The sequence below is a fragment of the Lissotriton helveticus genome, chromosome 2_1 (assembly GCF_964261635.1).
Source record: "Lissotriton helveticus chromosome 2_1, aLisHel1.1, whole genome shotgun sequence".
Taxonomy (NCBI): Eukaryota; Metazoa; Chordata; class Amphibia; order Caudata; family Salamandridae; genus Lissotriton; species Lissotriton helveticus.
The window spans coordinates 1,472,641,341-1,472,659,757 of record NC_136059.1 but is presented as its reverse complement, the minus strand read 5'-3'; the positions used below and the strand labels follow the sequence as shown (position 1 = coordinate 1,472,659,757).

Below are 18,417 nucleotides of genomic sequence, written 5' to 3'. Positions count from 1 at the left end.
TGTACATAAGAATCCTGCGGATCATAAAGATCCATTTACTTGAGATATAAAGAATACGTGCTCCTGAAAACCTACAGTGTGGTCTCCCTTTGTCGAGTGGTGCTAGCGTAGTGCGTGCGATCCTAGATTCTAGACTCTTCCCCCGAAGGGTCTCCCGACAGTGCTCGGTAGTGTTCCTAGGAGAGGTGGGTCACAGGGTGGCTAGGTATATATTCTGGCCTCCCCAGGGATCGCCCCTTCTAACATTGGTGGCAAGCGACGGGATCCGAGCCCACAATCTAGTGATCGAACAGTGAGCGGCGGATGCACTACCGAACAAAGATGGCAGAAGGAAACACCATGATTCCCACTGGAACCGATGCGAGTACTACGTTCCGTGCGGAACAGCTGGAAGAGTACACGCACAAAAATTGAAGGATATTTGCAAAGAACGGAAAATCGCTACCACAGGCCTAAAAACGAAAGAAGATATGCAAAAAGCCCTTCAAGCCTGGGTGGAGTCCTGAGCACCCCTTCCCCAAACAGGAGGAGAAGCGGAGCAGCCGGACGAACTCGGACTCGTCCAAAAGGGAAGCAGCAGCTCCCAGGTACGAAGCAACGCACCAGATGGGGGCCTCTCCCCGGAAGAGCTAGCGGACAGAGAGCGAAGCCGCAATCATGAACTTGAAATGGCCAAATTAAAAATCGAGGGCGAACTAAAATTAGCAGAAAAGAAGCTAGCAGTAGACCAGCTATGAGTGCAAGGGGAGTTGGAGGAGAAGAAAGTCCAACGAGAACATGTAGGCAAGAGACTTCAGCTAGAGCATGAGCGCGGCTTGAAGGAGATCGAACTGAATGCAAGAAGCGAAGAAGGCCGGCCCACGGGGATCCGAGAGACCGTTCCCCCGGTAGAGCCAAAAGTCCACATCCCCAAGGATGTGGTGAAAGAAAATTATAAAACCGATGATATCCAGCAATGGTTCAAGGCCTACGAAGTCGCCATGACCTCCCACCAAGTCCCACAGAAGGATTGGGGGGCTGGTTTGTGGGGTTGATTCCTGAGCGAGGGGAGAGACACCCTGCTCGACCTGCCGTCCTCAGTGCAGATCTCCTACAGCCACATGAAAGAGGCCCTCCTAACGAGGTACGGGCTCACCCCTGAAATGTATCGCCAGCGGTTCAGAGACTGCAAAAAACTCCCTGGCACCACGTGGGTGGAGTACGTGAACTTTTACAGTCGAGCATTAGAAGGGTGGATCAAGGGCAGCAAAGTTACCACCTTTGAAGAACTAACCGACCTCATTGCATGGGAACACTTGTCCTCGAACTGTTTTGTGGAACTACGCCAGCAGCTGCTTGACAGCAAGCTCACAGATCCGAGGAAGCTGGCCGTCGAAGCAGATCTCTGGGTGAACACCCGGGTCCCCTGGGGCCCCGTAGGAGGCGACCCCCGAAACAGTCAGGGACCTCCCCGCCAGAGAGGGGTGGGAAACCAAGGAAGACAGAGGTTATTCCAGTCAGGTCCCCAGCGTAGTCCCCCAAGAAGCCCATCCCTGAACTTTCCAGCACCCTCGCCAGCCAGTGCCAGTCCCCCAGGTAGACACGGGCACCGAGTCACCATCACATGTTTCCGTTGCCAACAGCCCGGGCATTACGCCAGTGACCCCCAGTGTCCCATGGCCCAGCGACCCACCACAATAGCTCCCCCAGCCCGACAGATGACCAACGTAGCCCTAGGGGAGGAGATTGAAGACACCGAAGAGTGGGAACCTGCTGCCATGATCCTAGTCTCCTTAGGAGACCGAGAAATGGTTTCCGAAGCCCCCCTACCCGCTAACACCAAGAAGTACTGGCAGCTAGTGATGGTTAATGGCCACCGAGTGGAGGCCCTTCGTGACACCGGGGCGAGCATCACAGGTGTCCTCAGTCACCTAATCAAAGAGGACCAAATCATCCCGAATGGCTTTTGCCCCATAATCTCCGCCGACAATACAGAGAGCTCGTATAAAATGGCCTTGGTACCGTTCGAATGGGGGGGAGTGATAGGCAAGTTACGCGTAGCTGTCCGAACCTCACAACCTGTGGACTGCCTCCTGGGCAACGACCTAGAAAGTTCCCCGTGGGGACAAGTTGAGCGAAAAACCCACCTGAGCATGATAGGCCTACCCGAATGGGTGTGCACCACCACGCGATCCATGTCTGCCCGACTGCCCCCCCCTCGGGGAAGTCGAAGCCGAAACTCCCAGCCACATCCCCGCAGACGAAGACAGGGCCGACCGATCCAAGCCCAACGACCTCTCTCCAGGAGGAGAAACCATCACCGACAACGAGATCTTGCATCCCGATCCCGCACAGGTCACTGAGCTAGGTGATCTGCCCGAGCTGGCGCAATGGCGTCCTGAGGGGGGCACCTCCCGAGAGGAGTTCTGCCGGGAGCAAGCCACCTGCCCTTCCCTGGTTGGACCCCGGCAACAGGCCGAAGCCCAAGCTGCGGGCGACCAGTCCGGATCCCATTTAGTCTATTGGGAGAATGACCTCCTGTACAGCGAGCAGAAGTCTGCCGAACTAGGGTCAGCCCGGGTGCTGGTGGTACCCCTACGCTTCCGAGACTTCCTCCTGGGCCTGGCCCACGATGTACTCCTGGCAGAACACTTGGGCCAGGACAAAACCTATCACCGCTTAGTTACGCACTTTTATTGGCCAAAGATGCGAGTGAACGTAGAGGCCCACTGCAAGTCCTGTCCCACGTGCCAGGCCTAGTGGGAAGAGTGGAGGGACATGCAAGGCTCCCCTCCAGCACTTCCCCGTCATCAGTACCCCCTTCGAGCGGGTCGGGATTAACATTGTGGGACCCCTAGACCCCAGAACTCCCAAGGTCGCCGATTTATCTTAGTCCTTTTGGATCATGCGACACGATACCCCGAGGCCATTCCCCTCCACACATTAACGGCCCCCGTGGTGGGCCGGGCGTTGATGGGGATCTTTTCACGAGTAGATTTCCCCCGAGAGGTTGTGAGCGACCGCAGTACGAATTTCATCTCCAAATATATGATGTCTCTGTGGCAACAATGTGGAGTGTCCTACAAATTCACCACCCCGTACCATCCCCAAGGAAATGGCCTAGTAGAGCGGTTTAACCGGACTCTGAAGGGGATGATCATGGGTCTAGAAGAGCCCCTCCGGCAGAAGTGGGACGTCCTCCTCCCCTGCCTCCTGTTTGCCTACCGGGAAGTCCCCCAAAAATCCCTGGGGTTCAGCCCGTTTGAATTGCTCTACGAACATCCCGTCTGGGGGCCCCTCAGCCTGGTCAAGGAAGGGTGGGAGAGGGCACCCTGAGAACCACCCCAGGATGTGTTTAGATACATCCTCGCCCTCCGAAACCAGACTCGGAAGTTCCGAGCGCTGGCCGAGGCCAACCTCGAGGCAAGCCAGGAGGAGATGAGGCGCTGGTATGACCAGAATGCCACTCTGGTTGAGTTTCAACCGGGCCAGCAGGTCTGGGTGATGTCCCCGGTAAAACCCTGCGCCCTCCAAGATAAATGGACCGGACCTTTCAAAGTCGTGGAGCGGAAGAGCCAAGTGACATACTTGGTGGACGTCCAGTCCCCTCGGAACGCCCTTCGGGTCCTCCACGTGAACCGCCTCAAGCCTCACTTCGTGCGGACAGAGGTGAGTTTGCTCCTGGCCACAGACGATGGGGCGGAAGAGGAAATGGAGCCTCTCCCTGACATCCTGTGTGCGAAGGAGAAAGATGGCTCCGTAGAGGGAGTGAGCCTCTCTCACTCCCTCACTCCCCAGCAACGTGAAGACTGCCGCCAGCTCTTGGGGCAGTTCTCAGACCTATTTTCTCTGGTCTCCAAGGTCACCGACTGGTGCGTCCATGATGTGTACACCGGTGACAGCCCGCCGGTGCAACACCGAGCCTACCGCGTACCCGACCGAGTCCGGACCGGCATCCAGGCCAAAGTCTCAAAAATGCTCACCCTGGGGGTGGTCGAACCTTCCGACAGTCCCTGGGCCTGATCCCAAAAGCCGCTGCCCCTGTTGTCGCCCCCGAACTAAGGTTCTGTGTGGACTACCGGGGGCTCAACGCAGTCACCCGAGCAGACGCTCACCCTATTCCTTGCGCAGATGAGCTCATTGACCACCTAGGGTCTGCTCACTACCTAAGTACCTTCGACCTGACCTGCGGCTACTGGCAAATTGCGCTCACAGAGGGAGCCAAGGAGCGGTCCGCCTTCTCCACTCCGGACGGGCACTATCGCTTCCGAGTGATGCCGTTCGGGATAAAAAATGCCCCGATCACCTTTCAAAGACTAGTAAATCGAGTCCTGGCCGGGCTGGAAGAGTTCAGCGCCATATATCTGGACGATATCGCGGTGTTCGGTTCACAATGGAGCGAGCACCTCCGGCACCTCCGGATGTCGTGCAGGCCTCAGCCTGGCCCGCTAGTGCAAGGGGTTCGCCCTTCTGCGCATGAAGTCCTTAGACCCAAAGGAATAAGTTGGCACGGAAACTGGAATTGCAAAACACAAAGTTTATTACATCTCATGAGATGGTGCTAAAGTTCAGACAGTACCCTTCGGCACTATGAGAAGTAGCACAAAGGGCTACTGACCACATGGTTTATTTATACCCACACAGGGGCTCAAGAGAAGGCGGTACAATGCACAAGAGCACATTTTATGACCATACAAGGTAATATCGAGGAGCAGAATCAATAAGTGGGAGGAGTTAGCAGTCTTAGGGTCTCGGCTACCACATTCCAATCCGGGGCTAACCTTTTCCAGATGTAGACCCTAACGGTCAGCGGCAAACACAGAGGCGCTATTATTAGACTGTTGCCGGGCAGATTCAAAGGCCATGAGCATAAAGGTAGGACAACGCACATGGTCGCCACGAGGCAATATGTGGCAGACAAAATGGCCGTCACAAATACAAAATGGATGCCATCAAACGTCAAGATAAAGGATGGAAATCGATGTCTTTTACTAACGCTCAACCCAATCGCCGTTATGATACAACAGACGACCCTTTTAGCGTTAGCTAAAGACATAGGCTCTTTTAGGATAGTCTATGCATTCATCTCGTATATCTATGCTCATTATATTGGTCACTTCTTTGTCCAATAACTGTTGCGCTTTTACGGCATTTCGTTTGGACGGTATGCAGGCAGTTATACACATGGAACATAGCATTGGACCACAATGTATACACAGGCAACAAGTAAAGATCAAGCCAATAAAAATACATAGAATAGTTAATAGTTTCCAACCCCAAGCAGAAATCAGGGCCCAAAACCATCCCGCAAATGTCCAGGTACCGTTTTTCTCATGAATATCAGAAGCTATTTTATGCAGTTTAAGAATTGCCTCATAGACAGAAGGCGAGTTATTAGGTATGTACACACAACAACTACTTCCGATTACTTTACAGGCTCCACCTCTATCTGCTAACATAACATCCAAAACCATACGATTCTGGAGAGTTACAATTCTAGCAATTTGCAGTTCTTCAGTAATATTGCCAAGTGCTACAGCAGTTTCATTGGTGACAGCTTCCACTACTCTAGTCAAACGTCGTATTTTCCTGCTATTCAGAGCAGCACCTACAAATGGGAACAGACCTAAAATAAAATCAACATATTGCTGCAGACTAGTGTCCATCTGATCAATGTTATCAACTCGAATTGTTCATTTATATCGATTCATGGAAATGTTTTGGAACAATTTAAAATCTCGATGATAAGAAGCAGGTGCAAGAAAAACAGGTGGCAATAAGAAAGATACATAACAAACACCAGACCACCCTACAGGTAGTCGATGATAACCGTGGCTTCCAGATACTAAATATGTGTTATGTGAAGCTAAGAACGTACTATCGTTTATTCCATCTAAATTCAATACAACAACACAGTCACTGGTCCCCACTGGAATTCTCCCGACACTTTGCACGCACAGATTCGCCTTGGTTTGAGTCACAGTAATCACAGATTCATTGTTCGTGGTAGGGTCTCTCGTATGGGTAAAAACACGGGGTGTAGAAGCATTGTCCGGTCGATATTCTTCCCACTCCCATATAGTTCCATTTGCCTGAGGATAACCATGTTCATCTTGATAACATTCTCTATTTAGACGAAAAAGAAGTCCACCTACAGTAGGTCTCCTGTTCGAAAAGAGAAGAGTATACCAAGCTCGACAGGAACCATTATGCGAAAACGGAAGTGGAATAAATGGCGTTCCACCTCTCTTTTGATGTGCTGGGAGCATACCACAAATCCAGCAATTCGTGGTGTTGGTAGCGTCATGGGTGTGATGCAGCATCTGAACGAAGGTATTATTCAAGTAAGACTCTCGATGCTTATGTTCATGATAGGGAAGAGTAAAATGCTGATGCTCTTCCGGGACCGGAGTAGTAGGGACCATAAAAACCTTTCGAGCAGGGCTCGCTATTTCAATTAACCAAGTGGTTACTGCAATAACTATCAAAACAACAAAAACACTTGACACACTCAAAATCCTTTTCTTTATGATATCCATAGTCTCAAAGTCTTTTTCAAACTAAAAAAAATAAAAATAGTCAATGAGCTCTTTACCCTGGGCAGCCGTTGATTTCTTCGCCACAGATCAAGACAGGTGTCACTACACTACGCCGGGCTGATCCCCCTCCCTTGTCATATCGGCATTCCGTTTACTACCCAGAGTGGTTGCTCAACCAGTTCAAAACAAAAAAAAACTTCAAAGCTTCTTCTTTGATCTCAGATTATAACCAGCTGCTCCAGAAGTTGTCTGGTCCGGGAAGAACTCCGCAGATCCGTCAGGTGATACAGCAGGGCCTTTCTCTGTAGCTAGAATATCTCAGGGATCGGTCAGGACAGTAGGATCCACCAAGGTCGATGATACCTTGCGACAATGGATGCTATGGACCCAATTACGCCTGTTGGTCGTCCTGACTGCCGTCCTTGTTGCCAGAAGAACTTGCTCTGGGCCACGCCACCTTGGCTCCAAGCTGTTCGATCTCTCAAAAGATTTTATCATAACCAAATCCCCAGGACGGAGACCATGGCCCTCACCTTGGGATTTATCCGGGAGCGCTTCTCGAACCTGTTTATGAATAGAAACCAAGCTGTCAGTTAATTGTGCCAAATAGTCATTCATTAAAACACAAGGTACATCATGCACAGATCTTGGCTTCGGAACTCCCCAGATACTCATCGGTCGCCCAAACACTACCTCATATGGGGTGAGACCCGTTCGAGAGTGTGGCACCGACCTGATAGACAATAGTGCTAAGGGCAGAGCATCTGGCCAAGTTAACTTAGTGGAGGCTTGTATCTTCGCAATCTTGAGCTTAAGAGTGCCATTATACCTTTCCACCAATCCTGCAGATTGTGGATGGAACACAGCGTGAAACTTTTGTTTGATGCCTAATCCTTTCAAGACATACTTGATAACCTCCCCAATGAAATGAGGTCCGTTATCACTCCATAAAAGTCTGCAAACACCATACCTCGGGAAGAACTCCTTCAGCAGCACCTTAGCAGTAGTAATAGCCGTATTATCTTTCGTGGGATATGCCTCAATCCATTTGCTGAAAGCACAAACCACCACTAAGACATACTTCAGGTTATTACATCGCTCAAGTTGAATGTAGTCCATTTGCAGGACTTCAAAAGGTGCAGTCGGTGTAACAAACCCTCCAGATGGAGCTCGTGTCCCCTTTCCAGGATTGTATTGCAAGCAAATCAAACAAGATTGTACTACTCTCTTAGCTGTGTTGGCAATCTCAGCATGATCCCAAACTTGCATGAGCATTCTCGTCATTGCCAACGCTCCAACATGTGCCACACCATGTGCCATTTGAACCATGGGTTGCACAAAGGCTATGGGCAACTTCCATCGATCCATTTGTTTGTTTCTCCAACAACCTTCATCATCTAACTCTCCTTCTTTCGACCATTGCTCACGTTCCTTATCAGAAGCTGTCTTCTGTATTTCTCGTACTTCCTGCCTAACATCATACCATCTTTCAGCTTGTGATTTCACACATACATAGAAGTGGTATCTCTCTCCATGGCAGTTTCACGTGCTATACGATCTACAAAAGCATTTCCTTGACCAATCTTGTCTGTAACTTTCTTATGCGCACTGCACTTTACTATAGCAATCTTTTTCGGTAATGTCAATGCGGTCAGGAGATTATGCACTAAGTCTCCGTGCATTATCTGCATTCCATGAGACGTAAGAAAGCCTCTTTCCTTCCAGAGTAGGCCAAAATCATGCGCTACTCCAAAAGCATAGCGGCTATCTGTGTACACATTCACACACAAACCAGCACTGAGCTCACATGCTCGTGTCAGTGCAATCAACTCAGCTGCTTGAGCTGATTTCTGTGGTATGCGAGCTGTCTCCACTATCGTCTCAAGTGTGGTGATTGCATATGCGGCTGAGGTCGTACCATCCGGTAATTTCAAACAAGACCCATCAACCCACAATTCACCATCTACATCTGGAAGGGGCGTATCCTGTAAATCAATGCGACCCTTTGTCTGTTCCTCAGTCAGAAAAATACAATCGTGTGTTTCTTGTGACTGAGGCTGAGTCACCGGATATGGTAACAAAGTGGCTGGGTTTAAGGCTGCGCATCTCTTCAATGTAATGTGGGAAGCTAACAGTGTCAGTTCATATCCTGTAAGACGAGCACTAGTCAAGTGCTGCGTCTTTGTCTGATTCAAAAGGCCATCAACAGCATGTGGTACTAGTAATAATAATTTGTGTGACAACACTATTCCCTCACTCTGTCGGATTGATACCGCTGTTGCTGCAACTGAACGAAAACATCCGGGCAATGCTCTAGCAACGGGGTCAAGAACCGCAGAGAAGTATGCACACAGGCGCTGCTTATCGCCATGTAACTGGACCAACACTTACAATGCGCATCCGTCTTTCTCCTGCACGTAAAGTGTGAAAATCTTCGTATAATCTGGTGTACCTAACACAGGTGCTGAACAAAGGGCTTGTCGTAACTGTCGAAAAGCATTCTCACATTCATCTGTCCATGGGAGGGGTGTGGGGGTATCTTTCATCAAAAGTGCTAACAAAGGCTTAACAATGTGTGAAAATCCCAAAATCCACTGTCTGCAAAAGGAAGTGAGGCCCAAAAATGCACGTACTCCCTTTTGTGTGGTAGGAACTGGTGTATCTAAAATGGCTTGTATACGGTCTGATGTCAGTGCACGGCCCTCCTTAGACAAAAGGTGACCTAAGTAGGTTACCTTTGGTCTACAATATTGCAGTTTCTTCCGAGAAACCTTATGATGGTGCGAAGCAAGGAAAGAAAGCAGTGACAACGTACATTTTTCACATTGCTCTGGGGTATCGGCTGCCAACAAGATGTCGTCGACATATTGGATGAGAGCCACACCTTCGATCAACTCAAAAGAATCAAGTTCCCTCTTTAATGCTTGACTGTAAATACTCAGACTTTCAGTATAACCTTGGGGAACTCTACAGAATCGATACGATCGATTATTCAAAGTGAAACCGAACAAATATCGGCTATCAGAATGAATAGGGATCGAGAAGAAAGCGTTCTTCAAATCGATTACTGTAAAGGTAGTAGCTGTCGGAGGGACTAGGGTAAGCAGTGTGGTAATGTCTGAAACCACAGGGTACTGTGGTATTACGATCTTGTTCACCTCCCTCAAATCAATAATGAACCTATAAATTCGTGTGTCTGAATCCTTCTTTAAAATCGGAAGGATCGGGCTGTTACAAACATTGTGTGAAACCTCTTCAACAACCCCAACTTGTATCAGATCATGTAAAATTCGTATGAGTGCCTCTTCTCCCTCCTGTGAGATGCGGTACTGTGGCAAACGAGGCAATACGGCTCCCTCCTTGACACTAATCTGGATCGGAGGGATAACCATCTGACCCACATCAGTGTCCGATGTGGCCCATAGGGATGCAGGAAGAGACGCCAATGCAGCATCTTCATGAATCAAACACATTCTATCAGATTCGATGTAATTATCATTTAAAATGACCCGCACCCCTTCAGGAAAACATCGTATTGTGGCTCTAAAGTGTTTTAACATATCAAGTCCAAAGATATTGTCTGGAGTTCTTGGGGAAAGCAAAAACGGACATGGAGCATCAAATTTATGAACAGAGAATAAAAGTGGTTGAGACAATGGGCTAAGGGAAGGTGTTCCATCGAAACCTATCGAAGTAATAGTTGTGCCAGACGGGGGAGCCCTAGGAACCAATTGTTTAGACAAAGCGCTACGTGTAGCTCCTGTATCGACCAGAAACCGATTAGTAGAGCCCAAAACATGTGCTGTAACATAAGGACCCGTCTGATCTACCGGAACTTCAACTCATTCCTTACCCCATCCTACGCAATCCTATGCATGAGCAGAATCGTACAAACTGGAAGGGACATAGTCAGAAACCTGACACTGGTTCCGTCGGTCAAAGGTGTTTTGTCTTTGTTGCAGGTGGGGATTCGCATCAGATCTAGCTCGATCATTTGTATTACCACGAGGCACCGAGTAACTCGGGCCAGGCCCTCCTTAGCCTCGCTCCCGAGCCTCTCGTTGAGCTCGCAGCGCCAAACAATCACGCGCCCAATGGCCAATCTGTTTGCAATATGCACATTGATTCGGGGCTAGGTTTAAGCGACCAAAAGAAGCATTTGAGGTCGTTCGACTATTCCTATCATAATTCCTGTCAAGGCCCCTATCGTAACTTCTAGCAGGCGGACCATACACCTGAGCTAACATGACTTTTGTCTTTAATTCTTTCGACTTCTTGTCCTCCGTTCCCTTCGCCTCCACGTCTTGGCGCTCATAATACTGAGCCATCGTCAACACAGAGGCCGGAGAGGACGTAGTCCAAGAACTTTGGCTAGCTTTTAATCGACTCGCTATACTAGGCATTAAATTGGAAACGTACTTATCTACAAACAGATGTCTGCCAGTATCGTCAGTAAGAGACTGACCACTAAAATCATGGAAAGCTTCCTCAAAACGAGTAAAGAAATCGGAAACCGATTCATCTGGTTTTTGTTTACAGGACGCTAAAACAGTCCAATCAATCTTTTTGGGGGGAATAACCATTTTAAGTTTAGTCAAAATGGCTGCAGGGAGATCTAATATTAATCTATGTGGTTTTTGGGCGGGCTCCCTTTCCGTATCTATACGCTCTATCTCTTTCCATTCGGTTCAGAAAACAGCGCGATCATCAATTTTACGAACGGTCCGCCACATATCTGGGGGTAAAATAAGACCGAAAAACAAATCTATATCACATAAAGTCATAACACAAGAATTTAAATCACCCTCGACTTCTTCATAAAAGGCGGCTGGATTTTTACGCGGATCGGGCAATGCATTTTTAAGTGCCATCACATCCGCTCTATTCCAGGGAGTGTAAACCCAATTATAGATAAAATAACCCTTCGCATCAGCAGATGTTTTATCATCGTTATCACCCGCTCCTTTAGGAGGAACATACAAAGGCGCGGCTTCCCGCATGGGTTTCATTACAAACCGGTATCATCTTATCTGTCACGACGATAGAGCTTTGTGCCACTCCGGACGAGCCAGTCTGGAGCGGCTTCCGCAGCCTTCCTCTGGTCCCTCAGTTGTTTCGCCTCATCCCGTAATTTAACCAGCCGTCTAACAAAATCGGGTGCCTGAGAAAAAACAAAAAGACCATCACGTATTTGCTTATGATCAGTTGTAATATCAGCAGGTTCTAAAACATCGGAATATTTCCGAAACATGTCAATAATTTCATCAGCAAATGATGCAGTGAAGTAGAGCTGCTCTTTTTCTGCCCAGCTCTGTATACTAGCTAAAAGATCAGCAGCAGAAAATGTGCTACGTAATGCTTTACGGGCAGCCTGTCTGATCTCTGCCGCTCGATCCGCAGGCAACCGGGATCGAGGGTCCCGCGTTTTCTGCCGTTCCGTGTCAGAGTCTTCATCACCCTCGGCCGGAGCAGACGGAGCGAGGTACGGAGGTGGAGGTCGATCTAACAACAAAAAATCATCTTGTGGTTTATTAAGGACAGGATAGAGAGGCTGACGGACAGGATATTGGCCAGACATCTGTAACCTACGCTCTTTGTCCTCTCGTTCCTGTATTTCTTTCGATTCCTTCTTTCGTAACTCCAGCGCTTTCTCATACACAGTCTTTTGCTGCTCTTTCTCAATGAATGCTTGCTCACGCTTCTCCTGCTTTCGCACTTCTTTCTCCCACATTCGCAAACACTCAAACATATCACGTCTAGATTTTCGTTCAAACAGGCATAGTTCCACATATTCAACCTTTCGCGCATCAAATGACCCATACAGTGGCCAACGTAACTCAGGATCCTTTTTAGTGTACTTGTGCCACAACGTGCAGTACATTATGGCAGAAGGACCAAATTTCACATACATATCTCTATTAGGAGTCCCCTCGGGGGGAGCCGGCTGTGATTCCTCAAGTCATAAACTGGCGCCACCAAACAAGCAGCACATCTTGCGAAGTGCGCGACAAACAGGCATTGCTTCAGAAATAGTGCAAAATATACACTATCATAGGTAAAGAGCGCTTAAGGTACTCTCTCAGCACGATGCGCTATACAGAGAAACAAAAGGCGGAGAAAACTCCGTGCATTCGCCTGCCTATATGAGTTGCAACACATATATACCAAAATCAAAACCAAAATCAAATCCAAACCAAAGTAGACAAGTCTATCCAAAATCGAAACACAATGCTCGGGGCAAGCGTTCCTAAAACTGCCTTGCCAAACAGGAGCCTCAGATTGCCAGAACCTACTACAGGCGGCAAGTGCCGCAAGCGACTCTTACCAGTCGTAGGCTGTCCAGATTCCAACTGCCAAGTTCAAAATTCGACCAAACGGTCACTGCACGACTGACCCGCAGAAGAGGTCTCAGTCGAAGACCGGCGCCGCCTGGATGGTCGGATCGGAAAGTAGGGAAGAAACGCCTCGGATACCAAGACAGGGTCTCATCAGGTAGCGATCGCGACCTCAGCGAAGTTCCGAACCTTCGTCACGACCAATCCTTCGGGCATCCGAGTCGCCGATGAGCCCCATGTACCGGGCGCCAATTTGTCGTGCAGGCCTCAGCCTGGCCCGCTAGTGCAAGGGGTTCGCCCTTCTGCTCACGAAGTCCTTAGACCCAAAGGAATAAGTTGGCACGGAAACTGGAATTGCAAAACACAAAGTTTATTACATCTCATGAGATGGTGCTAAAGTTCAGACAGTACCCTTCGGCACTATGAGAAGTAGCACAAAGGGCTACTGACCACATGGTTTATTTATACCCACACAGGGGCTCAAGAGAAGGCGGCACAATGCACAAGAGCACATTTTATGACCATACAAGGTAATATCGAGGAGCAGAATCAATAAGTGGGAGGAGTTAGCAGTCTTAGGGTCTCGGCCACCACATTCCAATCCGGGGCTAACCTTTTCCAGACTTAGACCCTAACGGTCAGCGGCAAACACAGAGGCGCTATTATTAGACTGTTGCCGGGCAGATTTAAAGGCCATGAGCATAAAGGTAGGACAACGCACATGGTCGCCACGAGGCAATATGTGGCAGACAAAATGGCCGTCACAAATACAAAATGGATGCCATCAAACGTCAAGATAAAGGACGGAACTCGATGTCTTTTACTAACGCTCAACCCAATCGCCGTTATAATACAACACGGAGGGTGTTGCTGGCCCTGCGCCAAGCAAGCTTGACAGTAAAGGCTAGCAAGTGCCAGATTGGGCAGGGGTCCGTGGTCTACCTAGGGCACCAAGTCGGAAGCGGGCAGGTCGCCCCTCTCCAGCCTAAGATTGATGCCATCTTGGCCTGGGAACAACACATCACACAAACCGAAGTCCGAGCCTTCCTGGGCCTCACCGGTTACTACCGGAGGTTCATAAAAAGTTATGGCAGCCTAGTGGGTCCCCTCACAGAATTAACCTCCAAGAAACATCCCAAAAGAGTGCAGTGGACCCCCTCCTGCCAAGAGGCGTTCGACGCCTTAAAAACCGCCATGTGCACTGCCCCCGTGTTCCAAGCCCCCGACTACTCAAAAGAGTTTGTAGTCCAAACCGACGCTTCCGAGCATGGCGTTGGGGCCGTACTGTCACAGCTCAATGAGAAAGGCATAGATCAGCCCGTAGCATTCATAAGCAGAAGGTTACTGCCCCGAGAACCAAGATGGAGCACCATCGAACGTGAAGCTTTCGCCGTAGTCTGGGCCCTCAAGAAACTACGACCCTACCTGTTCGGAACCCACTTCCGAGTGCAAACAGATCATCGACCCCTACGGTGGCCCATGCAGATGAGAGGAGAAAACCCCAAACTGCTGCGATGGTCGATCTCCCTCCAGGAGATGGACTTCACAGTAGAACATCGCCCTGGTACTGACCACGCCAACGCTGACGGCCTCTACAGATTCTTCTGCCTCAGCGAAGAGAACACCCAGGAGGATGGGTAGTTCTCCCCGACTTTCAGCTGGGGGGGACACGTGTTAGACCCGGCCTCGTGGTGTGGTCTTCCCTGACCCGTGCACCACACCAGGCCCCTGCTTATCACGGCCATTCCCTCCATGATCCACACACACGACACTGGACTTCCCCATCCTCACCCTCCATCTGCCCGGTACCGGGCGCACCCAAACCCTATAGGCCCCCGGTGCCCATTCCCCTGCACCTAAGATGGCCGCCCCCGGGCCCAGCCCGACCTCAGCTCTAGATGCGCCATACCCGGCTGGGGGGTAGAGTGTTCCCCGTGAGCAAGAGAGGGAGGAGCAGTTCGATCACACCTCCCACCTCCCCTCAAGAGATGGGTTTCGATCGCCCATCCGGCCTCCCTGTGGGCTGGCTCCAGGCCTGCAGCATGTCTGGGATCCCTCCAGACCCAACTTGAAAGGATGAAAGGGGCCGCGTGGGAGGAACCCCCCAACAAGCGGCCCCCAGGTGCTATGGCCTCTGCCTGGGAGGACTCCGGACATCAAAGAGGAACAGTCATATATCAAGGGGTGCTCTGGGACGATCGGAAGAGTTGAATCCTGCAACTAGGAGAGCCCTGCTGACATCATCGTGGCTCCTACCCGGCAGAGAAGGACTTCTGCCTGAAACCATCTGAGCCCTGCTGACATCATCGTGGCTCCTACCCGGCAGAGAAGGACTTCTGCCCGAAACCATCTGAGCCCTGAAGACATGGTCGCGGCTCCCTTGCAACCTTGAGAACACCTGAGCCCTGCTGATTCGATCGCGGCTCCCCTATGACCGTAAGAACTATTACATCCTTGCTAGAGCCCTGCGGACGAGGTCGCGGCTCAGAGACTATCCTGGTCCGGCTGGACCCCAGATCTACTCATATCCCCCAGCTCGAAGATCGAGAGCTGTGCGCCCGATACACACCTGCATTTATCTTGAACATTAAGAGTGTCCCGCTACCCAAATCCCTACCGAGACTCTTTGAGCCCTTGCTCTACTTGTACGTAAGAATCCTGCGGATCATAAAGATTCATTTACTTGAGATATAAAGAATACATGCTCCTGAAAACCTACAGTGTGGTCTCCCTTTGTCGAGTGGTGCTAGCATAGTGCGTGTGATCCTAGATTCGAGACTCTTCCCCTGAAGGGTCTCCCGACAGTGCTCGGCAGTGTTCCTAGGAGAGGTGGGTCACAGGGTGGCCAGGTACATATTCTGGCCTCCTTGGGGAGCACCCCTTCTAACACCATCCATCCACATATCCATATATCCATCCATCCATCCATCCATCCATCCATCCATATATCCATCCATCCATATATCCATTTATCCATCCATTTATCCATCCTGCCAATCATCGATCAATATATCCATATATACATCCATATATCCATCCATATAGACATATGTCCATCTATCCATATATCGGTCCATCCATTTATACATGTATCCATTCATCAATGTATGGCCATCCATCTATATATCCATCCATCCATATATCCATCCATACAACAATCCATCCATCCATCCATCTATCCATCCATCTATCCATTCATCTATCCATCCATCTATTGATCCATATATACATATATCGATCCATCCATCTATCCATTCATCTATCCATCCATCTATCCATCCATATATCCATATAATCATATATCCATCCATCCATCCATCTCTATATCCATCCATCCATTCATCCATATAGCCATATATCCATCCATCCATCCATCCAATTATCCATCCATGTATCCATCCATCCATATATCCATCCATATATCTATCCATATTTCCATATATCCATCCACCCATCAATATATCTATCCATCCTTCCATCCATCCATATATCAATATATCCATCCATATATCCATATATCTATATATCCATCCATCCATCCATATATCCATATGTCCATCCATCCATCCATATATCCATATATCCATACATATATCCATATATCCACCCATCGATCCATCCATATATCCATCCATATATATATCCATCCATATAACCATATATATATCCATCCATCCATCGATATATCCATCCATCCATCCATATATCCATCCATCCTTATATCCATATATCCATACATATATCCTTAAATCGATATATCCATCTATCCATCCATCCATCCGTCCATATATCCATCCATCCATCCAGCCATATATCCATTTATATATCCATACATCCATATATCCGTCCATCCATCCATCCATATATCTTTCCATTCATCCTTATATTCATATATCTATCCATATATCCATATATCGATCGATCCATCCATTAATCCATCTATCCATCCATCCATCCATATATCCATATATCCATCCATATATCCATATATCTATCCATATATCCATATATCCATTCATCCATATAGCCATCCATATATCATCTATCCATATATTCATCTATCCATATATCCATCCATATATCCATACATCCATCCATCCATATATCAATCCATCCATATATCCTCCCATCCATCCAAATATTCATCTATCCATATATCTATCCATCCATCCGTATATCTATTCATATATCCATCCATCCATCCACATATCCATCCATCCATATATCTATCCATCCATCCGTATATACATTCATATATCCATCCATTCATCCATCCAAATAACCATCCATCCATATATACATTCATATATCCATCCATCCATATATACATCCATATATACATCCATTCACATATCCATTCATCCATATATCCATCCATATATCCATCCATCCATATATCCATCCATCCATATATCCATCCAAACATCCATCCATCCCTCCATCCATCCATATATCCATCCATCCATCCATCCATCCATCCATATATCCATCCATCCATCCATCCATCCATCCATACATCTATCCATCCATCCATACATACATACATACATACATCCATATAAATCCATCCATCCATATATCCATCCATCCATCCACATATCCATCATCCATATATCCATCCATCCATCCATCCATATATCCAAATATCTATCTATCCATCCATATATCCATCCATCCATCCATCCATCCACCCAGCCATATATCCATCCTTCCTCATCCACCCATCAATCCTCAACCATCCATATATCCATATATTTTTTTTATAACTTTGTTTTTATTGTTGCATCATCAAGCATGAAAACAGAGTGAATCATCTACTGGCGTGGCGTCAACATTCAGCCACGGTCAGCCATTCCCGCAACTTTTCTGTACATAAAACTGAGCAATTTGGCATTTCATCCACTGAACATTACAGACCACTCAAACAAGTACTCAGGCTAGGAATACAGGAAATAAACTCCGTGTGGGAGAAAGGAGATGAACAGTAGACATGTGAGTCCCCGCCATGGGGGTCATTGGATCAGGGCCTGTATAGTTCGCATAGTGGTGGTGCCAGGTAACTGGGGGGACAGAACTGTGGGGGGGAGCATGTAGGCGGTAGCAAGAGCATAGCAGGAGGAGACGGGTGTCCGGCGATGGGTAGCCAGGGGGTCCATAGTATTCGCTCACAGTGAGGTAGAGCGGCCACAGGGTGGAGGCGTCCCGTGCATGTAGGTAGCGGGATGGTTGACATGGGGGGGGGCGTTGACGAGGGGGCGTGGAGTACCGGGGTCCGGCATAGGCAAAAAGGGCATCAGTCAAGGATTATGGGCTCACTCGAGTGGGCGCATGTTGGAAGGGGGGAGAGGGGGGTGAAGGCGTAGGCGGGATCCATCCATCCATATATCCATCTATCCACATATCCATCCATCCATATATACATCCATCCATATATACATCCACCCATCCATATATCCATATATACATCCATCCATCCATCCATCCATATATCCATCCACCCATCTATCCTGCCATATATCCATCTATCCATCCATCCATCCATCCATATATCCATCTATCCATCC

General features: G+C 48.5%; 1 pseudogene; it reads left to right on the top strand.

The window, feature by feature from the left end:
- Positions 1 to 1,697: 1,697 nt before the first annotated feature.
- On the top strand, positions 1,698 to 17,619 carry LOC144820272 (uncharacterized; annotated as a pseudogene).
- The last annotated feature ends 798 nt before the right edge of the window (positions 17,620 to 18,417 follow it).